The sequence below is a fragment of the Lygodium microphyllum genome, chromosome 30 (assembly GCF_053477565.2).
Source record: "Lygodium microphyllum isolate KBCC chromosome 30, Lygodium_microphyllum_v1.1.10, whole genome shotgun sequence".
In the NCBI taxonomy this organism is placed as follows: Eukaryota; Viridiplantae; Streptophyta; class Polypodiopsida; order Schizaeales; family Lygodiaceae; genus Lygodium; species Lygodium microphyllum.
In genome coordinates, this window is record NC_141164.1 from 39,785,494 (window position 1) to 39,810,445 (window position 24,952).

At 45.9% G+C, this 24,952-nt stretch overlaps 1 protein-coding gene across 1 annotated transcript in view; it reads left to right on the forward strand.

Annotated features, from left to right (window-relative positions):
• The first annotated feature begins 3,050 nt into the window (after positions 1–3,050).
• The window catches only part of LOC148009761 (uncharacterized), a 115,099-nt gene continuing 93,197 nt past the window's right edge, over positions 3,051–24,952 (forward strand). Inside the window, exon 1 of the mRNA XM_087673355.1 lies at positions 3,051–3,196. The gene's annotated coding sequence lies outside the window, so the exon portion shown is untranslated. The remainder of the gene's footprint in view (positions 3,197–24,952) is intronic.

The window sequence follows — 24,952 nt, forward strand, 5'->3', positions numbered from 1 at the left end:
TCATGGATGATGTCAGGAAGCAAGGGGCGTAGTCGCCTACCAATCATCCTTGCCAGTGCCTTATAGGCCACCGACAGTAAGGTGATCGGTCTCCACTGGGAAAGCTCCAACCGGTCTCCCCCTTTGGGGAGAAGACTGATAAGCCTTGCCAATAGACTCCCTGGCATCTGTCTTGAAGTGAAAATCTCCTGAAAGGCCAACAGTAGGAGGTCCTTCACCACTTCCCAGAAGGTAGTGAAGAAAGCCTTAGAGAGGCCATCCTCTCCTGGGCATTTCTGCTCGTCCTCTATATGGAAAGCCTCCTCTAGTTCCTTCTCTGTGAAGGGGGCTAGGAGGGAGTGTCCGATCTCCTCTGTGACAAGGGACGGGATATTATCCCAGACCTGCTGTCTACCTTGCTGTCCTCTAGCTGAGGCTGTCTCCTGCTAGAAGAGGCGACTATAGTAGTCGGTGGCAATCTCCATCACCTCGTCTGGGCAAGAACGGATCCTTCCATACTGATCATGAAGGCTGTGTATCTGCTCTCCTGAGGTGCGAGGCTGGTGCACCTGAAAAAACTCCCTACACATCGTGTCCCCCTTCCGTGCCCAGAAAGCTGCTGAGGTGCGGAAAGAGAACTCAAAGCGCCTGTCCTCTAGACCAGCAATGGCTGCTCACGCACGCACCTCTTGTGCGTGGAGAGTGGGATCCCCTGGTGCTACCTGTAATAATCTCTGCGTGGCTGCAAGGTCCCATCAGAGTGCTCTCTCCTCCTCCCAGCTCTGCTGTCTGGCATGTATAGCTATCTCTTGGCAAATCCTGCTCGACCCAGCTAGGGCCTTCGCAACCTCCTCTGCGATTTGGCCCCTCCTGCCCCACTCTCTAGTCCAAATCCACTCTATATGTCTCGTCACCTCCTCCCTTCTATAGATCAATTCAGGGATCCGACAAGATCGTGAATCTAGGGCAAATGCTGGGGGATCTAGTGTCAGGAGAACCGGGAAATGATCAGACAACCTGGTGCCCAATCTGGCCTCCCCAAGAGCCTCCCCACTCTCCCACATAAAACCTGTCCAACCGCTCCAGTAGGGCTCCACCTAGCCGTTTGTATTCCCAAGAGAAGTCCAACGACCTGTCCCTGCTGTGGAAGGCAGGGTCTCTCCAAGCATTGCGTGCTCCTACTACCAGTAGAAACACCTCCCATGCCTCCTGCTCCTCCCCGGCCATACCCTGGTAGTTTCTCCCTCTGCCTTGCTAGTCCTCCAAAGCCTCCAAGTTGTTGAAGTCTCCTCCAACAATCCAGGAGTCCACCTCTAGGAGTCCTTCTGCGATCTCCACCCAAAACCTGTTGCGTGCCCTAACCTTCGTGGGGGCATAGATATTAAGGACTCCAAGGCAAGAGTCCCTGATATCCAATCTGATCCATGGCACCCTCCTTGCCACTATCGTCTCGTGGTCGCGAACACAAGCGGTAAGACTCGGACCAATAGAGGTGCACACACCTCCACTCCTACCGTGGGTACCCATGGCGTGCTCCCAGTAAGTATGCGAGCTGCCTGGGAGTACCTTCCCTACCCGCTGGGCCTGGGCGAGGGTGAGCTTGTGCTCCTGTAGAAGTAAGATGTTGATCTGTCCGGCCAGGGCGGCAGGCTACATCTCCTATCAAACAATCAATTTCTTGGAACCACGTGCCCCACTGTAGTGGAGGCTATTCACATTCCAGGATGCAATGTGTAAGCTCAATAGGGGAACCTGTGACTGTCCGAACAGGTATCTGTTCAGTGTGGAGGCTGTTGATGATGAGGAGGAGCTATGAGGCATGCAGGTGCGCTTTGCCGCCAGTCTGGACAGCGAGCTCCATTCCCCCATGGTGGCCCTCGGCCGGACCATAGGGATGATAGACGTTCCAAGTGGTACTACCAATGCATCTATCAGCCATGCGGAGAGTCGAGACTCTGTGCACTAATAGAAACGGGCCGCCTATGCCAAGGGCCACTCGATCACATCCCTCGGATCCCTCCACTGTGGAGGGGCTCGGAAGATAATGCTCAGGTAAGGGACCTCGGCACCAACCCACCAGTTAATGTCCATCATGCAACTAGGCCACTGCTGTGAAAATAATACTAGTCCTTCTTGCCTCAATCTCTAGGAACTGTGGGATATTCTTAACCTCTTTCAATGCCACCCGTACTTTTGGGACTCCTGCCGCTGTTGTCACTGCATCCGCGAAGGATGTGGGAAGGATAGTGCCGAAGAGCCAACCAAAGTCTTCCACCAACTGGCGATACTCTATTGCCAGGCCGGGGAAAAGAAGGGTGACTGGGTGCCAGAGAAACCTATTGTGAAGTGCAAACGCCTCCACAGTAAAGCCCCTGTACCAGGGGACCATGTATATGACCCCCTTCGTGGACGCATACGGTGAACTGGCAAGTAACTCACAAGCTGCGTCTGTCAAACTGAGCCAGACCATGAAGATCCCTTGGCCTAGTAGGACCGCCTCCACGATCTACGCTGTGCCGATGCGCAGCGTGGAGTGAAGCCAGTCCCGAAGCTGGGCCTTGGCTGGAGAATGTCCTACTACCTGACCATAAATTGTTGTTTCCTTTAGCTCCAGCTCCGTAGCTCGGACGGCTAAGAGCTGCTCCTCAGAGAGGACGGTGCGCAAGTTGTTTGACTGGGGGGCACTCGCTAAGTGCGTCGGCATCTAACCAAAGGTTTCCATTGCACGTCTCTTCTGCGAGACAACCAGTCACATCACGGTACTACCTGGTCGGGGGAGTAGTTGCTACAAATAGAGGGAACAATTGGGGGGTGGGAGGATCAATCGCAAGGGGGGTTGGGGGGGGGGGAAACAATGCTGGTTTCCATGGAAAGGAGGCCTGGCGAGGGAGGCGTGTAGACTGATCGATGGCGAGGGAAGCCTGGAGGGGGGGAGAGTCAGTTAGGGCATGGGGAGAAGGCCAAGCAGGGGGAAACAGCCAAAAGGGGGGGGGGGGGTTGCAAACAGGCGGCCGTTGCAAAATGTTAGGGCGGGGGGGCGCGAACAGTGCTGCGGGGGCGAACATCGGACGGCCACGATCAATCGGATGGGGCGATCAGTCGGACGGCGCGAATAGTGCAAGGGCGATCAGTCGGGGTGGGGCAATCAGTCAGATGGCACGAGCAGACGGACAGGCGTGCGTAGTTAGGGCGGGAGGACAATATCGCGACGTGATAGGTGTGAGCTCTTGAAATAGCTGGAATGTATCTTTGATGTCACTGTTCACTCTACTTGTAGATACATTTGTGACTTGGTTTGAAATTAAGTTACACCTGAATGGCAGGAATTGATGGAAGTAGATAGCACAAAGGAAGAAGTGGAGGAAGTGCTATGTCATTTACCTTGTAGGAAAAGCCTGGGTTGGGATGGCCTCCCTAATGAACTGTTCTCAGCCAATGTGGGACAGCTTAAGGACCCATTGACTCGCCTTTGCTAGCACATCTGGAGATCCGGATCAATGCATGTAGGTTGAAAATTTGCAATTATTTGTCTGCTGCCCAAGGTTCCTTCCTCATCCACATTAAAACAATGGAGGCTCATTTTTGCTATGGGTTTCTTATCACAAGCTTCTCAAACCTACTCAATCCATTCCAAAACACTTCCAAACCATCCAAAAACCAATCGACCCTTTCCAAAGACATTCCGAACAAATCGCAAAAAATGTTTCCACAGTTGATTCATCCCCATTAGTATTGTTTCATTAAGGGACGCAACATCATGCATAGCATTTTGAAGGTTCAAATGGAGATTGATTATGCTAAAGCCTTAGGCCAATAGGTGATTATGATCCACTTAGATATTGAAAAGGCTTTTGATCATGTTAGCTAGTCTTTCATGCAAAACTTGATGTCTACCATGGGCTTTGGTCCCCATGTGAGTTCTCTCATTGATACTATCAGTTAGGATGCAATGGCACAATGGAGGAGTCACAAATGAGATTGCTTTATCTCATTCTCTTTGTCAAGGATTCCCTCTCAGTCCTTTATTGTTTGAATTGGTCACTCGCCCCATGCTTTCTTTGCTGGATCAGTTGGTCAAGGATGGGGAGATTGTTTCTTTATCTCTTCCTAATGGTCCTCAAATTTTGGGTCAATCCTTAGCAGATGATTCCTTTATGTTTCTTAAAGCTGACAGAATTAGCATCAATCAGGCAATGGCTATTTGAAGTCTATTTGGTTTGGTCTCGAGCCTTCATATAATGCTTAGAAATCAACATTGATCTCTTGTACGGAGACAGATTTGCAAGAATTGGGCTAACAAGGAATTGTTTTTCCTAAAGGAGATATTACCTAACACTTCGGATATCCCATTGGCATGGATGTCCCTCCCCGAGCATTACTTGATTGGATGTCCTCTTGAATTCATGATAAGTTTATGTATTGGAAATCTTAGGGCTAGCCTCTTCATGCAGAGCTCAAAGTGGCATAATCTATCACGATTATCATGGTCTCTTTTTTTTTTACCTTGCTTACCTAGTCCAAGAAGTATCTCTTGGAATTAGTGGAGCCTATCCATTTTATGTTATGGAAAAATAAAGATAATCATTCAGGTCAGGTGTGGATATCTTGATAGCATATTACTACTTTGAAAAAGTTGGGATGAGCTGCTTTATTGGATGTTAATATTCATATGAGAACTTTGAGAATGGCACTTTTGCAAGCCCTTTGTGTGCATAGTCATCCTTGGACTAATATTGCAAAATTTTTTATTGAGGAGATTGGTTTCTCCCATAGTTGCACAATTATTCTAGCATCTTAGTGGCATGTGTTGAATTCTACAAGGTCTCTTAAATTGTTGCTGTCATTTCTTCTAACTCATTTGGTTTCCTCTTGGCAAGAGATTCTTCACTTTAGTATTTGGTGTCCTCCTAATCTCTGAAAGGAGGCTACTTCATTATAGGCAGAAGTATTGGCCACTTCCAAGTTTCTTGAGTGACCAAATAAAGAACTGCAAGATAATTTTAATCAAATGGCTAGATTGGGGCTTCAATCGGTACATGATGTTGTCATTCCTGGGCAGTCCCATTCGTTACTATTTCTATCACATACGCCACTACTTTTGGTGCCTAGAGGCTATAGCTAGATATGGTCAACCTTATAGGAGCAGCTTCAACAGTATAATCCATTGCTTTCTTTTCAGCCTACTTCACTTGGTAAAGCTTAATGTTTGTGAAACTTGATGATTTTCAAAAAAGGTAGGATAATCAAATCTACCACAAGATGGTAGAGGATAAGCAATGGGTCATTGAGAAAGCTAATAAAGTTTGGCGCGCTCGAGATAGCAAAGAGAAGTGGCAAGACAAATCTCTTCAATTGTGGTCGTCCAAGATTCCTTATCAGGGGAAATTTTTTGTATGGAGGTTGCTTATCAGTGATCTTCTACTAGGGATGTCCTAGGTGCTTGCAAGATCTAGTAGGGCCATTGTGTCTTTTGTACTACTTGTGATTAGACACCAATTCACCTCTTCATCTCTTGTCCTTTTGCGAGATAGATATGGAGCTTTGTTTCCCATGTGTGGACTTCAATGACTTGGCAAAGCATATGGCTGACGTTATATATCGGCCTGCTATGGGCTATCGCCCGTAGACAGGCCACGTGTCGGTGACCGCGCACTTTTTAGGGGTCACATATTTTTATATGATATATAAATTTAAGAAAACACTATTCTTTCAACTGTGCGCGCGCAGGTGAGATGGTAAGGGAAATGCCTTTCAGGTGGGTGGTGCAGGTTCAACCCCTGGCAGCCACAAAGTCATGCCCTTTTGGTCCAAAGAGAGGGCTTTGCACTCTCACTGGATGTGACTGGATGCCACGTCACCAGGCAGGCCGAGATTTAATGTGAGCCAAAGCATATGCCCATCCATGCTTGGGTATTGTGCAAGATGCCTTCATGGTCTACTTTGCAATTGGATCATCCCTACCTCTTCCACTTTCTTAGATAGACAGCTCTTCGGCAAATTTTGCATACCCCTAATGCCTTTACTTTTTATTCAACCTTGAGTATCCATGGTCATGTGACTCATGTTAGAGGATTACTCTTATGGTAAATTTCTTCCATGATTTCAGCAGACCTGGTCCTCCATGATGTAGCTACTCCTTGGTTGGATATTGTTTGCTCTACTCCTATCATGTTGCTTGATGATATTTGTGTGCTATGTTTTGGTAGCCTTTTGGCTTTGACTTGTGATTAACAAGATTTGCATGGCTGGCTAGAAGGCTTGATGTGGATACTTTTACTTAATTTAAACTCCTTCACCAAAGAGAGAGAGAGATATAGTTGTACTGCCTGCATGATAGTTGTGTGTTGTGTTTTAGTAGCCTTTTGGCTTTGACTGGTGCTTGATAGGATTTTCAGGTCTGATTTGAGAGCTGTATCCATTCTGTTTGTTGTCTTGAAGGCTTGATGTAAATATTTCCATACTTGAGCGTTTTGTTTTAGTAGCCATTTGGCTTTGACTTGTGCTTGATAGGATTTTCATGGCTGTCCAAAAGGCCTGATTTGAGATTTGTATCCATTCTGTTTGGTTGGCTCAAAGGCCTGATGTAAATATTTCCATACATTAATATATACTTATTCACGGAGAGAGAGAGAGAGAGAGAGAGAGAGAGGTCTTCAGGCACCCGGTCCTTAGCAGTTCAGCCCTGCCAGTGCTGCCACACAGTCCAGCCCTCAGGGCTTCAGGCACAACCGCAGATTTGCAGATATGAATTGCAGAAGACAGGGCAGTGTGCTTTGAACTGTAGAGGCTGGGGTTACAACTTTAAGCACCAGCGCAGTCCAGGGCACCCCTTCAGTCCAGCGTAGAGGTGCAGCATCAGGACAGAGGCAGTGGTTGTCGGCAGACTCAGGGTAGCATCAGGGTAGGGTGGAAGACAGATTCAGGGAAGTGAACTTGAAGACAGGCAGGCTGTCCAGAGGGCCTGTGCTGCACCAACCACTCAGGCTCCAGGGAACAGACACATAGAGAGAGAGAGAGAGAGAGAGAGAGAGAGAGAGAGAGAGAGAGAGAGAGAGAGTACTAATGTCTCTCAGGTTCTGTAGAGACTTTGAGACAGCTAGTCAGGATTGAGAACTGCTCTTGTAACCAGCACACAAAGAAATAAAGAAAGATATATTAACGTCTACATAAGGCCAATGTGGCCTATAAGACAAAATCCAGAGTATGTCCATGTCTAATGTCATCTCATCAGTAAGGTAAAGATAACATTACAAATAAGTGAATGGCCTATGAAACAATACTGAAAATAACTATACGATGGGATTATACTAGGGTTGAACCATGTGCAGTGTTGTTCCATCGATAGAAAAGAAAAAAGAAAGGAAAGGAGAACCACATCTGATAGAACCATGTACAAAAGTGTGGTGGAGACTATGGGCTGTAGTAGCTGATCTCAAGATATGCACATGATCTCAGCTATGATGCAGTCTCTAGCTACTTCACTGATATGCCTAGTGGTGAGTCTTCGCTGTCTCGTGATAATGGCTCTAATCCAACTGTGGTGTGGCCTCCTCGGACGTGGTCCTGGTAGACGGGGTCATCATGCTCGACAAAGGGAAATGGCTCTATCCAGTGTGACTCCATGATGTGGCCTATAAGGTGTCTGCCGGGGTGGCTCTGTCTCTGCTAGGCTAGTAGTATCAGTAGGGTCCGCTCTGTAGAAAAAGTCTATCAGTGCTCTCTGTGTGTCCCTCTAGGTGAGCTGACCTCCTATCTCGCAGTAGTGCAGTTTGGCACCTCTCAAGCTCCAAGAGAAAAAGAGCTAGGTATCTCTGGTCCTCGTACTCCATGACACGATAAAGGGGCCCAAATCCATCACGGAAGAGGCAGCTGATGGATGGGGATGAGATGGGTAAATATCATAAGATGTTAGTTGATGAACCAGTTTTATGTGCTCCGAATTTTCCTTGGCAAGATGCTCATGCTTCATGCTCACAAACTAATGGGTCTCTTCAGTTTATGCTTGCAACTGCCAACAATCTTATGTTGGATTATGTTCATGCCAATGAGGGTAGAGTGAGCTCTTTACCGAAAGGGGATCAAGTGGTTGCTGTCATACGAACTGACCTGATTTTACAGCGGATTGTTGCTTTCCATGAGAGAAAAGCCATCTTTTACTTTACGGGAAGGACTCCTTTGATTACTAAGATTTATGCTTGGCTGCAGTCCATGCTTGTCAGTGTTGAGGCGTGTCAGGATGAAGTTTTAGGGCAAGTGTAGGCCCCTCTCGTTGAAGAGATTTATGATGGACCAAGAGGGTTTTTTGAAGTCCTTTTTCATTTCCTCGAAGTGCGTGCTCGCGTTATGTAACGTATTTCTTTGTTCATGGATGGTCAGTCAGTACATATGGTCCCATGGAAGCCTATGGCTGAGTTTCAGGAGGTACTTAGGTAGGCATGCCCAATCTAGGTGGAGGTGGTTGATTTTCCTGCAGATCTTTGGCGACTTCTTCCTTTGGTTTTGAGAACCCTTGGTGAGATGTTGGTGGAGCTCCGGTTGGCCTCCCACAATAGGAACAGGGCGTGTATGCTTTGGGACACAAGGAAACCTCGCCCAACCAAAATTCGTTTTGAGGTTCCTGGGCTACAAACATTGGTTTTTGAGCTTAAATGGGGCACATTTTCTGGACACTATTTTAAATGTGGCCAATTGGGCCATTTTATTTTATAATGTGACAGAAGCCCTAAGGTATTGTAGCATTCTTTGGATCCATGCATGGATATGCAAGAGCATCATCCCCAACAGATGGTTCAGCAATAAGAAGTTGACCCTATGCCTCTTGTCCTGCATGGACTTGATGATGGAAAGAAGAATGTCTCCCAAGCTTATATTGAGCATGCATCGCTTTCAGTTGTTCGGAATTCGCCTCAGGATGATTCTTGGGTTACTGTGGTTAGACACAATGCTAGATAGGAATCTTGTTCGACTCTTGCTCACCCATCTCCACACCCTATTACTTAGACTTTTCAAAGCAGAGGTAAGGGTTTTATATAAAACCTCAATCTTCACGTGTTTCAGCAATTGATGTGGATGATAAGAGGGCCTTCTAATTTTGCTTTGCACTTTGATGCACATGGGAGGCTTGTGCCTGCTCGAGATGTTTTCCATTCTCAACAACAACAATTCTCTTCTCGTGCTTTGATTGCTAGTTTACAAAGGGCGGATCTTGTAGATGTGATCCATAGTGAGATGGAGAGATTTCACATAGCTAAAGCTACTACTAAAGGGAAAGGGAAAGTGGTGATTCAGTAGTTTTCTCTTCCGTGGTTTATCATGAGACTTTCTTTATGGAATGTTAAAGGAATTTCTTCGAGCAGTAAGCAATATCGGTTGTGGAAAGTTGTGCTAGCTGGAAATTGGGATGTTTTATGTACTATGGAGCACAAACAACACGCTTTGGTAGGATCTTCTTATGTATATAAGGATTATACAATTTTTTTAGTGGTCAGTTTCCACATAAATCTGGAGTTATGTTGGCCGTTAGGTCTTCCTTGCAACCATCCTTGGTTTCTCACGACCCTCGTGGCAGATTTCTGATACTAGAAATCCTATATATGGGAGAGGTCTTGTGGCTGGTGGGCATCTATGCTCCTTCTAGTGCTCAGGAACGCCATCAGCTTCTTTGGGATGACTTCACTACCTTCCCATGGCTCATCAAGGTTTTGTTATGGGTGATTTTAATACATGTGTATCTGCGGGTTAGGCGACTTCACCACGCTCGGTCATGGATGGTCTTGAGTGGCAAGCTTAGGATGCTCTAGTAGTTGTGTCTTTGAAACAAGACATGTGGTCCTGGATGCATCCTTCACAGTCTGGATATACTTATCGTTCTCTTCAGCATCCAAACACTTGGGCCAAACTTGATAGGATCTACATTTGTCAGAGTGATTCTTTACTTCTTGCAGTCATTGATATATGGGTGGAGCAACAACACGTCTTGTCAGATCACTATCCTTTGGTTTCGGATTTGACCCACAAACCCGTTCATGCCTTTAAGGCTCTCCTTCTTCGTTTGCCTCTACATTTCAACCAATCTTTTCTACTGCAAAATCAGTTTTTGGAATGTATTCAGCAATTGATTGCTTCTTTTAGCTGGAGGATCCTATCTAGAGGGATGGAAGCATGGGTTGTTCTTCCTCTTTACGAGCTGAATTGCAGCATGCGCAATCTTTATTGGCCCACTCATTGTCTCTGTATTGGTCAAGGGATACCACTAATGAATTGTTCACATGCATTAAATGGCTGGAGTGTAGATTTCAATCTCTTCAAGAGGAGGAATATGCTAAATACAAATTGCTGGCCCGAACGGAAGCTTTGCATGATAATAATTGTTGATCTCATTAGTTTTTTGCTCGTTTACGCCAGAAATACGCTTGAGAAAATATTATGTGTTTGTTGGATGAGCAAGGTGCTATAGTGACTGATCCTGCTTCCATCATTCAAATGTGAATCGACTCTTATCAATCTTTTTTGGGTCCACAGGAGATTAATTCTGATGTTGTTCAATTTGCTCGTTGATACATTTGCGATTTGGTTTGTAACCAAGTTAAGGCAGAATGGGTTGATTTGATGAGGCTAATATTTCAAAGGATGAAGTGGAGGATGTGCTGTCCCATTTGCCATGAAGGAAACGCCTTGGTTGGGATGGGCTTCCTAATGTGTTGTTTTCAGCCCATGTTGAGCAGCTTAAGGACCCATAACTTGCCTGTGTCAACAAGTGTGGAATTCTGGTAGAATGCCTTCAGATTGGAAGATTGTTGTCATTCGGTTATTGCCTATGGTTCCCTCTCCGACCTCTTTGAAACAATGGAGACCCATTTCTATCATGGGTTCTTTGTATAAAATCTTCTCTAAAATCATTGCCAATAGATTGCAAAAAGTATTCCCACTTGGTTCATCCATATCAATATGGTTTCATGAAGGGTCGGAATATAATGCATAACATTTTGAATGTTCAGCAACTGGGGATTGATTATGCCAAAGCCTCAGGTGAGTAGATTGTTATGCTTCAGCTTGATCTTGAAAAGGCATTTGATGATGTTAGCTAGTCTTTCTTGCGGCAACTAATGTCCACCATGGGATTTGGTCCTCACATGATTTCTCTTGTTGATACCATTGGTCAGGGTGTTGTGGCTCGTATCACACTTAATGGAGGGATCACAAAAGAAATCGTCTTGTCTCAATCTTTGGCTAATGATTCCTTTATATTTCTTAAGGCTGATCGCACTGATGTTAATCAGACAATGGTTGCATGGAATCTTTTTGCTTTAGCATTCAGAATTCATATCAATGCTCAAAAATCCACACTGCTTTCTTGTACGGAGAATGATTTGCAAGCTTTGGACTAGCATGGAGTTGTGTTTTCTAAAGGAGATATAACGTGACACTTGGATTATCCTATTGGTGTGGATATAGCTCCCCGTGCCTTGCTTGATTGGATGTCATCCCGTATTCATGATCGGTTCATGTATTGGAAATCTCAAGGCTGGCCTCTTCATATGAGACTTAAAGTTACTCAATGCATCATGATCAATATGATCTCGTTTTTCCTACCATTGCTTCCTTGGACTAAGAAGTGTCTTTTGGAACTAGTTCAGCCTATCTAATTCATGTTGTGGAAAAAAAAAAGGAAATCATTTGGGGCAAGTGTGGATTTCATGGCAGCATGTGACTACTCCTAAAAGGATGGGGGGAGCAACTTTATTGGAGCTTAATTTGCATATGGCTGCTTTGAGACTAGCACTTTTGTAGGCACTATGTGTAGAGAGTCATCCCTGGTCAGATGTTGCAAATTTTTTCATAGAAAAGAATGGCATCTCACATGGTAGCATGGTTATTCAAGCTTCTTGATGGCATGTGCTTAATTCCACGAGGCCTATTAAGGTCTCCTAGCCTTTTCTCCTTTCTCATTTGATTGCATCTTGGCAAGAGATGTTACGTTTTGCAGTTTGGCACCCTCCTAATTTTCGTAAGGAGAAGAATTCGCCACAAGGAGAACGACTGGCTACCTCCAGGTTGTTGGATTTGCCTGATAAAGATTTGTAGGGAGACAAATTTAATCAGAGGGCTCGTTTGGGATTGCAGGCAGTCCATGATGGTGTCATTCTTGGGCAGCCTCATCTTTATTCTTTTCGGCGTATTTGTTAGCACTTTGGTATCTCGAGGATATCATGACATTTGGTCGTCCATACAGGACATGCTTCTGAGGGTCTCTCCTTTGTCTACATTATAGCCATCAGTCTCCCTAGCAAGATTGGATGTTTGTGCTTCTTGATGATTTCGAGAAAAGGTCAGCTAATCAGATATATCATTAGATGGTTGAGGCCAAGAGATGGGTTGCTAGAAAGGCTAATAAATTATGGCATATCCGAGATAGCAAAAAGAAGTGGCAGGAAAGATTCATCCAACTCTGGACGTCTAAGGTTCCTTATCAGGGCAAAGTGTTCATGTGGAGGTTGCTTATTGGGGGTCTTCCAATTGGGGACATGTTGCATGCTCGCAAGATCTCTGGTGGTCACTGTGTATTTTGCACTACATGTGATGAGACATTGCTTCATCTGCCCTGTTACTCGATAGATTTGGAGTTTTATTTTCCATGTGTGGTCTTCGGTGACTCAACAAGCGGATATTAGCTCGTTCGTGGATTATGGAAAAGATGACTTCTATGTCTTCTTTTCATTTAGATTATTCTTGTCTCTTCCATTTCCTTAGATAGACAGCTCTATGGCATATTTGGCCTACTCGAAATGCATTTATTGTTGATTTAGCCTCGGGCATCCATGGTCATGTTGTCCGTGTTCATGGTTTGGTGTTATGGCAGATCTCCTCTATGGTTTCAGCTGATCTGGTTCTTCCTGACATAGTTGTTCCCTGGCTGGATATTGTTCGCTCCACACTAGCTGTCCTTTTTGTGTGATATTTGTGTGTTAGAGCCTTGGTAGCCTTTAATTTGTGTCTGTTTTTCTTAGCTGACCTGATGGCCTAATGTAAATACTGCTACTTAATTCAATTATCTTCATAAAAAGAGAGAGAGAGAGAGAGAGAGAGAGAGAGAGAGAAGAGGACGGAAGGCGATGGCGATCCCTGTCCACTCATTGACGTTCGTGGTGCAATCGCCTCCTGCATTTCAAGGGTAACGTTCTTCTCGTTGTGTCTGTTCTGGAGGCGTGTAGACGGTGTCAGCACTGCTTGCCCGTTGTCTGTTCTGGGGGCGAGGGTCCCTGCCGACGCCTTTAAGTCCCGTGGGCCCTCGTTTCGTCCTGGTCCTGAGCGCCACCCTGCTTCACCCAATCGCTTTGTCCCACCCTGTCTTCTGCCCAACCACCCTGTCTTCTGTCCAATCGCCCTGTCCCGCCCTGTCTTCTGCCCAATCGCCCTGTCTTCTGCCCATTTGTCCTGCTGATCCTTTTCTGCTGAGGCACTCAACTGCGGTAAACCCTAAGCCAGACAGTTGGCAGAGAGGCAACGTCTCGGCCGGAGTGCCCACTGATCTGTACAAAGACAGAGAGCGAGAGAGCAAGAGAGAATGTGAGTGCCAATGAGAGAGCAAGAGAGTAAGAAACAGAGAGAGAGAACAGCAGTATGGCTAGGCTGGATATGGCTTTTATCGACTAGACGGTGGCAGCCCTTGGTCCAGATTCTGATACAGAGGAGCCGGAGGATATGTTTTCTTGCACGGAGGAGATGCCTTTTGGTTCTGACCTGCCGCCTACGGGCAAACACTCCAAGCATACTTCCGACGAGACAATGGGTCCTCAGGAACGTTCCTATGTGCAGGTTGCCTCTGATTCTATGGATTCGCAGAAGATTGACTAGGAGCATTTGCTGGAATTTGCAAATACTCTACTTGGTGATTATGTCCAGCATAATCATGAAGCTTTTTTCTGACTCGGGAACTGATGAAGTGCTGGAAGCCACGGTGGACTCAAAAACTGTCTTGCGATCTTTTTCGGTGTTTTATGACCATCCGGTTATACTCTTCTTCACTGGCAAGATCCCAGTGCTTTCCCATATTCGTCAGTGGCTGCACCATGTATTACAAGGGGAGTGTGTTGAGGAGATCTTTCTTGGACCCCGCGGCTTTTATGAGGTGCTGCTGAAATCGGAGAAGCATCGGGCTGAGCTCCTGTCCAAATTGCCATTGTTCTTTGATCGCCGCTTAGTCCATGTTGTGCCATGGCGCCCTATGGTAGACTTTCAGCGCCTGCTTCAACGTGAATGCCCAGTGTGGGTTGAAGTGGAAAATTGTCCGGCGGTCTATTGGCCATTGTTAAAGGACGCGATGGCAGTTGTGGGAATGATGTTGGTTCCCCCAAGCCTAAGGGCCATGAATCGAAACCGTTTATGTATGTTGTGGGACACGGCCAGGAAAAGGCCTGTGTGGCTTTGCCTCAACTGCTCTGGCATGCATCCTTTGCACTTTCGCTTGAAATGGGGCAACTTTGCAGGCCACTGCTTCTCGTGTGGAAAATTGGGGCATTTTATGACTGAACGCCCAGAGCGGCAACCGTCTTCAGATGATGCGCATGTTGTGATGCCTATGGATGACATGGTGCTTGATACTCCGGCATAGGAGGCCCCCCAGCCACCTAATGTTTTGGATAAAGGTAAACAACATGTCTTGGGTTTGGATTCCCGTAGCAATGACTGGCTAGAGGCACGTTCCAAAAAAGGTAAAAAGTTGGATGCAGGCCTGGGCCTAATGTTTCACAGAATTCCATGCGCACGTATATGCGCTGGAAAGAAATGTTCTCTTCACAGCATGCTGCGCGTATTATGGTTTCTTCTGCCCCCCGTAATCAATCTACAAGGAAAGTATATACAGAAGGTCCAAAGGGCCCACCTACTAAGCTGGCCTTTGATACTAGAGGTAATGTGATTACACCCTGGGATCGTCGTTATCCCCGTTCCACTTCCAAGGCAGTGGATATTCCCTCTACCTCTAAAGTGGGCCGCCAGAATTCTTTTGCAGTGTTAGCTGATTTTCTGGATGAAGGTGTCTTGGACGTTCTCGCGGAAAAGGTGAAATCGAGGCAACAAGTGCCTCGTTCCTGATTCTCTTTTTTGAAGATATATGAAGATAGCCACGTGGAATGTACGAGGCATTTGTTCTCGTCATAAGCAACATGCCATGTGGATTGTCTTGCATGAGAACCAGTGGGATGTCTTGTGTGCGGTTGAGCACAAGAGTCACGGTGAAGCAGGAAAAGTTGTGGATTGCCATGGGTTTCGCCTGTTTTATGCAGGGACACATGCTTGGCTCTTCATGTACTTAAGCAAGATCTCTGGTCTTGGCTCCACCCTTCTTCTTCAGGATTTACTTTTCATTCTGCACAATATGCAACTACCTGGTCGCGGTTGGACCTAATGTATGTCATGCAGGGGGATGATTTTCTTCCCGAGATGCTGGAAATGAAAGTCTTGCAGCAGTATGCCTTGTCGGACCATTTCCCTCTCTAGCTTGAGATGCTTGCACAACTTATTGCACCTTTTATGCAGTTGCTGGAAAGACTCCCTTTACGTTTCAACCTGTCTTATTTGAAGCATCCAATCTTTCAGGGCTATATGCAGCAATTGATTGAGAGGTTTCTATTGGGCTTCGCCTCTGAGGGTTTGGCTTCCTTTGTACGGCTGCTCTCTAATGTGCAGCGGGTTGCTCGGCAGTATGGGATCCATCATGCCTCTATTTGTCGGCAGCGTCGACATGCAGCAGAGGACTTATTGGCTTTGGTTCATTCGCTGCTGGTGGACACCCCAGATGATGAATTTCTGCTGTCACTGGCGATGCGTTTGGCTGATCCTATTCAAGTATTTCAGTTGAAATCTTATCAGTAGGCCAAACTGCACAACTTGACTGACACATTGCAAGATAGTGCTTGTCAGACTCATAAGTTCTTTCGCGCCTTACATGCTTCCCCTGCTCGAGAAAATATGACTAGACTCCAGGATTCAGAAGGTCGCATGGTCACTGATCCGTAGACCATTGTCAATATGTGCAGGAATTATTTTCTGGATCTTCTTGGTTCTTCTCCGTCGCCTTCTAACCAGGTTATGCATGCACGCTCAGTCTTCTATGATCTGGTCCGCCAACGGGTTCCACTTGATATGCAAGCTACTTTGGAGGCAGATATTTGTGAAGAGGAGGTTATGGATGTTTTGTTACACCTGCCTAAGGATAAAAGCCCTGGTTGGGATGGTCTCACCAATGAATTCTTTGAGAGCTCGGCCACCCAACTGGTGAAGCCATTGGTGGCTATGTTTCAGCAGGTTTGGGAAACAGGGGTCATGCCTTCCTCATGGAAAGAAGGCCTTATCAAACTACTTCCAAAGGTTCCTTCGCCGTCAATGTTGCAACACTGGAGACCAATTTCTTTGATGGGTTCGATGTATAAAATCTTTTCCAAAGTGCTAGCGAATCGGCTTCACAAGCACCTTCCAGCTATTGTGCATCCTCTTTAATATGGTTTCATTAAGGGCCGCAACATTCTGCATAATATTTTGAATGTGCAAATGGCTATTGACTATGAGAGGCACTCCAGTCAGGAAGTGGTATTGATTCAATTGGATCTGGAAAAGGCTTTTGACTATTTGGATTGGTCTTTTATTTCAGAACTTATGTCTGCTATGGATTTTGGTACTCGGATGTCCCGATTGATCTACACCATTAGTGCTGCGGCTTCTTCGCGCGTTATGCTCAATGGTGGGGTTACGAAGCCATTTGTCCTTGCATACTTGGTGAGACAGGGTTGCCCTTTGAGTCCTCTCTTCTTTGCCCTAGCGACCCACCCGGTTCTTTCAATGTTATCTTCAATGGCAGCTTCTGCTCAGCTGGCCAGATTGTCTCTTCCTTTGGGACAGCACTTCATTAGCCAATCTCTGGCTGATGATAACTTTATGATTTTGCGTGCAGACAAGGACAACATTCGCAAGGCATTAGATGTTTGGATGCTCTTTGGTCATGCTTCTGGTCTTCGTATTAATGCCTTCAAATCAGCCATTCTCAGTTGCACAGAGCCTTATTTACAGTCATTGGGCTGGCAGGGTCAAGTTGTTCCCCGTGGCTCCATTGTCAAGCATCTTGGATACCCATTGGGGGTTGATGTTTGGCCAAAGGAACTATTGGAGTGGATTTCACAGAAACTGGCAGCTAAGTTTATGTATTGGAAGTCGCAAGCGTGGCCATTCCATGTCCGCCTCAAAGTGGCCCAGACAACTATGCTGCCAATGCTCACATATTTCTTGCCATTGCTGCCGTGGACTCCTACTACTTTGAAGGCTCTCACTCGCCCCATTCGTTTCATGTTATGGAAGAAGGATTCATTGCACACAAGTATTTCGTGGATTTCATGGTCACATACATGTACCCCCAAACGCCTAGGTGGTGGAGCTATTTTGGATGCTGAAACTCATATGCTGGCTCTTCATTGGTCTCTTTTTCGCACTATGTGCGTGGATCATCACCCGTGGACCATTATAGCCCGTTATTTTCTTGACAACGGGCTCCGGCATGGTAATACACGACTTCGGTGCTCCTGGTGGTATGTCCTTAATGCAAACTCTCGGTTTTCCAGTCCCTCCTCCTCTCTATTACTGCATTTGGTCGGCTCCTGGAAAGTGGTGCTCCAAAAGGCACGTTGGCATCCAGTGGGGTTTCATGATTGTTGGCAGTCTCGAGATTACTTTCATGGGAAGACAAACATGAGCTCAGACCAAGATTTAACTGCATGGCCCGTTTGGGTGTGACTTCACTTGCGGAGGCCACCCTTGCCAGTCGTAATGTCTTCGCATCATTTCGTACTGCCATGAGACTTTTCAGAATCCCGCATGGATACCGTGATTTATGGGAACAGCTTTTGTCAGTGCTTCAGGGCAGGCAACCCTTTCCTGCCCTGGCTGTGGATCATCCTTGGCAGGACTGGGACCTTGCAGGCCGCTTGAGTCTAGAAAAGGCCTCCTCTAATCAGGTGTATCATCTTCTGATTAAAGATCATCAATGGCTGGGTGTGAAAGCTAATACTATATGAGGATTGCAGAAATCTCAGTCATGGTGGAAGGCAACTGTGATGGAGGGCTGGTTGAATAAGACACCTTTCAAATGTAAGGTCTTTCTTTGGCGGGTGATGATTGGCGGTCTTCCTCTTGCCTCGGCCCTTTCCAAGCGTTCGCCAAGAATATCTGGTCACTCTTGTCACAGGTTTGGCGCGCAGTGGTGGGGCTCTCACTAACCCCTTTTGATTGGGTTTTCGTGCGCCCAAAATACCCCACACCGCCACTGTTGCATATGAAGATCTTATTCCACTTTTTCAGATACTAGGGATGCTGGCACATTTGGACCACTCGGAATGCCTTTCTTTTTGATTCGGCCTCTAATATACCGAGACACATTGCCTGGCTTAAAGGTCTCTTGCATTGGCAGATAGATCTCATTCGGCACTTGGACTTGCTCCCTCGGGAGGACTTGCTTCCCTGGCATATGGCAATTTCCTGGGTCTTTGCCATGACTTGTGTAACTTTTTCGTGGCCTAGTACTGGGATTTTACACACGTTGGCTTAGGGCCCTCGTGTATCTTGTAATCATGTAAACTTGTACCTTTTTTTCGTAATTAATACAATTACCTTTTACGGAAAAAGAGAGAGAGAGAGAGAGAGAGAGAGAGAGAGAGAGAGAGAGAGAGAGAAGAGAAATGAAGAGAAGAGAAGTGAAGTTTTGGAGCAGATTGCAGATTGCAGAGCAGATTTCAGATGGGAACAAAGGAGCAGAGCAGAGCAGTAATTGGAGAATGCATGAACAGATTTCAGATCAGAACAGAGAGCAGAGAAGAGCACAGATTGCAAATTGCAGAGTAGAGTAGAGCAGATTTTGAAGCAGAACAGAGCAGATCTCAGATCAGATCAGATCAGATCACAGATCAGCCAGATGATTTGGCAAACATAACCTGTGTACTTTGTTGCTACAGTAGTCATGTCTGAATTGAATACCACTTTTATCAATTGTCTGGTGGAGGCTTTGGGGCCTAATTTGGATCATAGATGTCAAGCATGAAAGGTACAATATGGTACCATATGATATTAATATGGGAAAAAAAATTTAACGTGACATTTTTAAAAACCATAATTCTGAAGTGCGTGCGCTCTGTTGCATGGTGCCCAAAGTCATGGTAGCGCAAGCACCTGGCTGCCTAGTCACAATGACCTGCTGCCTAAAGGAGTATCCGTCTGCCTCAATCTCTAGGAACTATGGTATATTCTTGGTCTCTTTCACTGCCACCCATACCTTTGGGACTCCTATGGCTGTCACTACGTTCATGAAAGAGATGGGAAGGATAGTGCCAAAGAGCCATCCAAAGTCTTCCACAAGCTAGCGATACTCTATCGCCAGTCCGGGGAAGAGTAGGGTGACCGAGTGTCTAAGAAAACTATTGTGGAGCGTGAATCCCTCCACTGTGAAGCTGCTGTACTAGGGAACCATATGGATGACCCCCCTTGTGGAGGCATAGGGTGAGCTAGCCATAGTAGCTCACATGCTGCATCTGGTGAGGTGAATCGTACCATGAAGATCCCTTGACCCATTAGAACCGTCTCCACTATCTGCGCTGTGCCAATGTGCAGCGTGGAGTGAAGCCAATCCCAAAGCTGGGCGCCCTAGATGGGAAGTGTCCTACTACCTGACCAAAGATCTTTGTTTCTTTAAGCTCCAGCTCTGTGGCACGGATGGCTAAGAGCTGTTCGTGAGAGAGGATGACACGCAAGGTGTTTGACTAGGGGGGCACTCGCAGAATGCACCAGCGTCTAACTAGAGGTTTCCATTGCGCGTCCCTGCTCTGAGGACCTACCACTCACGCTACTGCGCTATCAGATGGGGGGGGACAGGTTGCTGTAGAGGAAGAGAGCAACTGGAGGGAAGGAGGGCCGACGGCGAGGAATGCTTTTTACACAGTGGGGGAGATGTTGGACATTGCTGTAGGCCATCTCGCAATGAGGCGAATTCGTGTGTTAGGCCTGTCAGACAGAGTCGGGCCTCAGTACGGGAAAAGGCGGAGAGGGAGGTGGTGGAGGCGAGGGGATCAAGGCAGAGGGGCGGGGAATCAGTTCCTCAAGTGGGTTCAAGCGCGGGGGGGAGAGGGGGGGGGGGGGGGGGGGGGGGGTTTTCAAGCGGGGGCGAGCAAGCGGCGTGGGTGAGGCAAGGGAGGCAGGGCGTGCGGGGGAGCAGGCGACATGGTGTCGAGGAGAGGCGGAGGGGTCGTTGGGGGGTTCGCGCTGGGGGTAGACGGAGGAGAGGCGGCACAGAAGGTGGGGGGGATAGCGGGGGAATAGCGGGACAGAGACGGGGGGAGCTGGCGTGATGGCAGGGGTGGAGCTACAGTGAGCGCAATGGCAGGAGCTTCGAGGGGTTGCTGATGTGCTTTTAACATAAGTGTGAAAAGACTCACTTGGACCATAGTGTAGTCTTATGCACAGGACTTTGAATCCTTACCTCAGCTGACATGCACACTTGGTCCAATGCCCTGCCCTCTCTGGGGTGATTAGTTGGGATCCCTTGGTAAGATAACCATTGCCTCTATAGGCTTGGTAGATCACTAGGCAGCCAACATGTACCCTTTGCCTAATGCCTTGGCTGCTTTGGGGTGGGATGCCTTGGGGTAAAAGACTATATGTTCAGGGCTTATTTCTCATGGCTCTTTTTTGGGCTTGAGAGGGAGTGTTGAGATAAAAATGCATTAGCTTGACTTAAACGTCCCCAAAACATGCTTAATTAATGAAGTAAACCTTTTATTTTAAAAAGAAGTGTGATCCTAGAGAGTTATTGTGTCCCACATGCAAAACCCTAATTTGGATACCCCAAACATTCATAAATAGGCATTAACATCCCACCACTCTCCCTTAATCTCATTTTTGCAAATTTCAAGTTTTTCAACTTGTTGCCTATACCCCAAATGTGGAGGACATCACAGTCCAAGCTGGCCATTGCTGTCTGCAACAATCTAGTGTCTATTTCTAGCCTACCACACACTATTCAGAGCTAATTTCAGCCTGTTGACTACTGCTGCTGCTGGTCTCCTCACATGCATTTTTAGTATTTCTCTCTCCTCACCTGTGTTTTTAGTGTTTCTTTCTCCTATACTACCATTTGCATCAAATCCAGCCTTTCTTGGATGCGTTTGCTGGTGTTCAATATCTAGAGGCTACTTTGTTGCGTTTCGAGATTTATTCAGAGTACGACACATTCTCCAAGCATTACCCCTACCCTAATTCTCAAGATACAGGAGTTTGTGGTACAATATTCACTCTCTACATAGTGTGTTTGCTGCATGAGCATTGTATATTGAGCAGTCACTCATTTCATTATTATCTATGCTCATTGTCTCTAAGTTACCCTAACCCTAACTGTGTTATGTGTTATCAGTTACAATTGGATTTAGAGAAAGCTTTTGATTACTTGGACTGGTCCTTTCTTGTAGAACTGATGCTTACTATGGGTTTTGGGCTGCATATGTCCCAATTGATCTATACCATCAATGTTGATAATTCTTCTAGGGTTATGTTAAGTGGTGGTATTACTTACGCCTTGCACACTCAATCTGACAAGGTTGTCCATTGAGCCCTTTGTTTTTTGCCTTGGCATCACATCCTCATCATGTTATCTCATATGGTGATCAGTGGGTAGTTCACAGGTTTATCTCTTCCTTTCGAACAGCATTTTGTTGCATAGTCGGCACTCACCACACATATCCTTTTTATGTTGTGCAAAAATGACTTCTTTCATGCAGATATCTCTTGGATTTCTTGGAGCCATGTTTGCAGCCCTAAAAGCATGGGTGGTGGGGCAATTTTGGATGTATAGACCCATATGGTGGCCCTTCATTGGTCTCTCTTCAAAGCAATGTGTACTGATCGTCATCCTTGGGTCTTTATAAGTCAGCTTTTTTTGGAAGACCAAGGTATTGTACATGGTAACACTAGTATACAAGCATCATGGTGGCATATTCTTAATTCAGATACACATCCTTCTCCATTTTGGTAAATCATTTGGTTTCTTCTTGGAGGCTCACTCTTTAGAAGGCCCCCTTGCATCCTGCAGAGGATTGTCTAGAGCAAATTCCTTTCAATTGGAATTGTTGGCAGTGTCGCGGCTGCTCTCTTGGGATGGGAAACAAGAGGGCAGGGCATGTCTCGATTTGTCTTCTATCAAGGATGCCACTTTGATGAGCTTTGGAGGACTAATGTCTTTCCGTACGACGAGGAGACTTTTTTGGATTCCTTGTGGATTCTACAACTTACAGAGCTGAATCAAAATGTTGAGGTAGCCTATGCAACCTTTCCATGCACTTGACTCAAATTTCCCTTGGCAAGATTGGGATCTTGCTAGTCATCTTTGTCTTCAAAAGGATTCAGCTAATGAGGTGTATCATCTCTTGATTACAGACAAGCATTGGCTGGTTACTAAAGCCAATGCACTTTGGGGCATGCATAAATCCAAGGATTGGTGGAAAATGACAATGATTGAAGAATGGTTTAACAAGACCCCATTCAAATGCAAGGTCTTTCTTTGAAGAGTGATCATTGGTGGGCTATCCCTTGCTTTGGCCCTTTCTAAGTGCCAAATCTCAAATGGCAAGTGCTTTTTCTGTATGACCAGCTTGGAATGTTTGCATCATAGATTAATTTTCTACCCTTTGGCTAGGAAAATTTGGCCTCTTTTGATAGATATTTGGCAAGCAGTTGTTGGTCTATTATTGCGCCCTTTTGATTGGGTTTTTCCAAGGCCAAATATCCCACCTAGGTGCAACCACATATGAAGATCTTGTTCCATTTTTTCAGATGCGATCAGCAAAATGCTTTTGTCTTTGACTCTCCCATGGGATTCCAAGGACACTGCCAAACTCAAGGGTCTTCTACAATAGCAGTTAGTTCTTGTGCAACATGCTGATCTTCTCCCTAGGGAGGATTTAGCTCCTTGGCCTACGGAAATCTCTGTTGCTTCTTTGTTGTGACTTTTGCACTCTTTTAGTTATTTGATCTTGTGTAAAGCCAATTTATGCACAATGGCCTAGAGCCATCCTACATCTTATAATCATGTAAACTTGTACTTTTTTTTGTAATTAATACAAATACCTATTACGAGAGAGAGAGAGAGAGAGAGAGAGAGAGAGAGAGAGAGAGAGGTTTCTCCATGACAACCTCTTGGCAAAGGTGCCTCTGTTTTGCCCGGTTTGGGTGGAATTGGAGGCCTACCCTATTGTGTATTTGCCTTTACTTAAGGAAGCTATGGTGGTCATTGGCACAATCTTGGTGCCCCCTAGCTTGAGGGCCACCAATCGCAATTGCATGTGTATGCTGTGGGATACTGCTCACGAGCAACCTAATTGGTTAAGGCTAAATTGTTCTTGAATATCATCCTCGCATTACCATTTGAAATGGGACACCTTTGCTGGTCATTGCTTCTCTTGTGGGAAGCTGTGGCATTTTATGGCTGAGTGCCCAAATAAAAAGGTAATTCCAGAGGCGGGAATTCCACTAGTGGTGGCTAAGGAAGATTCATGACTGGAGGCCCTCAAGATGAGAAGGTTCTAGCACCCACCAACATAGACAAAGGGAAAAAATCTATGTAGTCCCAAGATCAATCAAAACAGGGTTGGATGGATACCCGTTCCAAAATGAATAAAACATTAAAATGGACATCTTGGCAACTAGATCCTGCGCTGCCCAAGACTTCTTACAAACCTATGTGCAATGTAAGGATAAGTAGACCCTGGTGCATCCTTTTGCTGACAAGGTCTCTTTTTCTCCACGGAATGCTTTTGCCAGGAAACCCCTGTGGATCACTTCAAGGATCACCCAGCTGCACTTGCTTTTGATACACGAGGCAGGATGATCACTCCATGGGATCAGCATTATCCTAGATTTGTGCCCAAAAAGGGGAATGATCTCTCTACCTCTAAATCGATGAGTCAATGCATGAACTCATTTGCAACATTGGCAGATGATCTCTCTACCTCTAAATCGATGAGTCAATGCATGAACTCATTTGCAACATTGGCAGATTTCTTGGATGAGGGAAAGCTTGAGCTGTTAGAACAAAAAGTTAAAGCAAGGCATGACCAGCCTCAACTTTGGTTTTGCTTTTGATTACAATGTAATTTTCTACTTGGAATGTGTGTGGCATCTACTCGTCTAACAAGCAGCATGACATGTGGTGGCGCATCTTGCACGAGAATGCCCTCGAACACAAAAGCCATGGTGAAGCAGGAAAGATTTTAGATTATCGTTTTGTCTATTTTATGTTGGGGGCTTTGCACAACACTACTTTGGCATTCTCATGGTGGTTCATGAGAGATTTCAGCCGGTCGTTGTCAAAAATGATGTGCATGGCCACTTTATGGTGATTGAAATTGTACTTGATGGGGAGGTCTTGTGGCTAGTTGGTCTCTATGCTCCAAATGATCCCGTATCTAGATGTGATCAGTGGACTAGACTGATAGCCTCTTTGACACTTGGCAAACCAGGGTTGTTGATGGGAGACTTCAATATGTGTGTGAATTCATTGCAGTCTACTTCTGGGCATTCAATGATGGATGCTCCTGAGAATCGGGTTTGCCCTAAATATTCTTAAACAATACCTTTGGTCCTAGCTGCATTTATTGGATTTGGGATTCACATTTCATTCAGCATAGCATTTCGCTACATGGTCTAGATTGGATCATATTATGTCATGCACGATGATGCATTTTTGCTAGAGATCCTGGATATGCAAGTCTTGGATCAATATGCCTTATCAGATCATTTTCCTCTGCAATTCAAGATGCTTGCACAATCTATTGCACCTTTTTCACAATGCTTGGAAAAGCTTCCTTTGTGCTCTAAATCTCTTATTTGGAACACCTAATGTTTAATGGCTACATGGGACAGTTGCTTGACCACTTCTTGTCAGACTTTC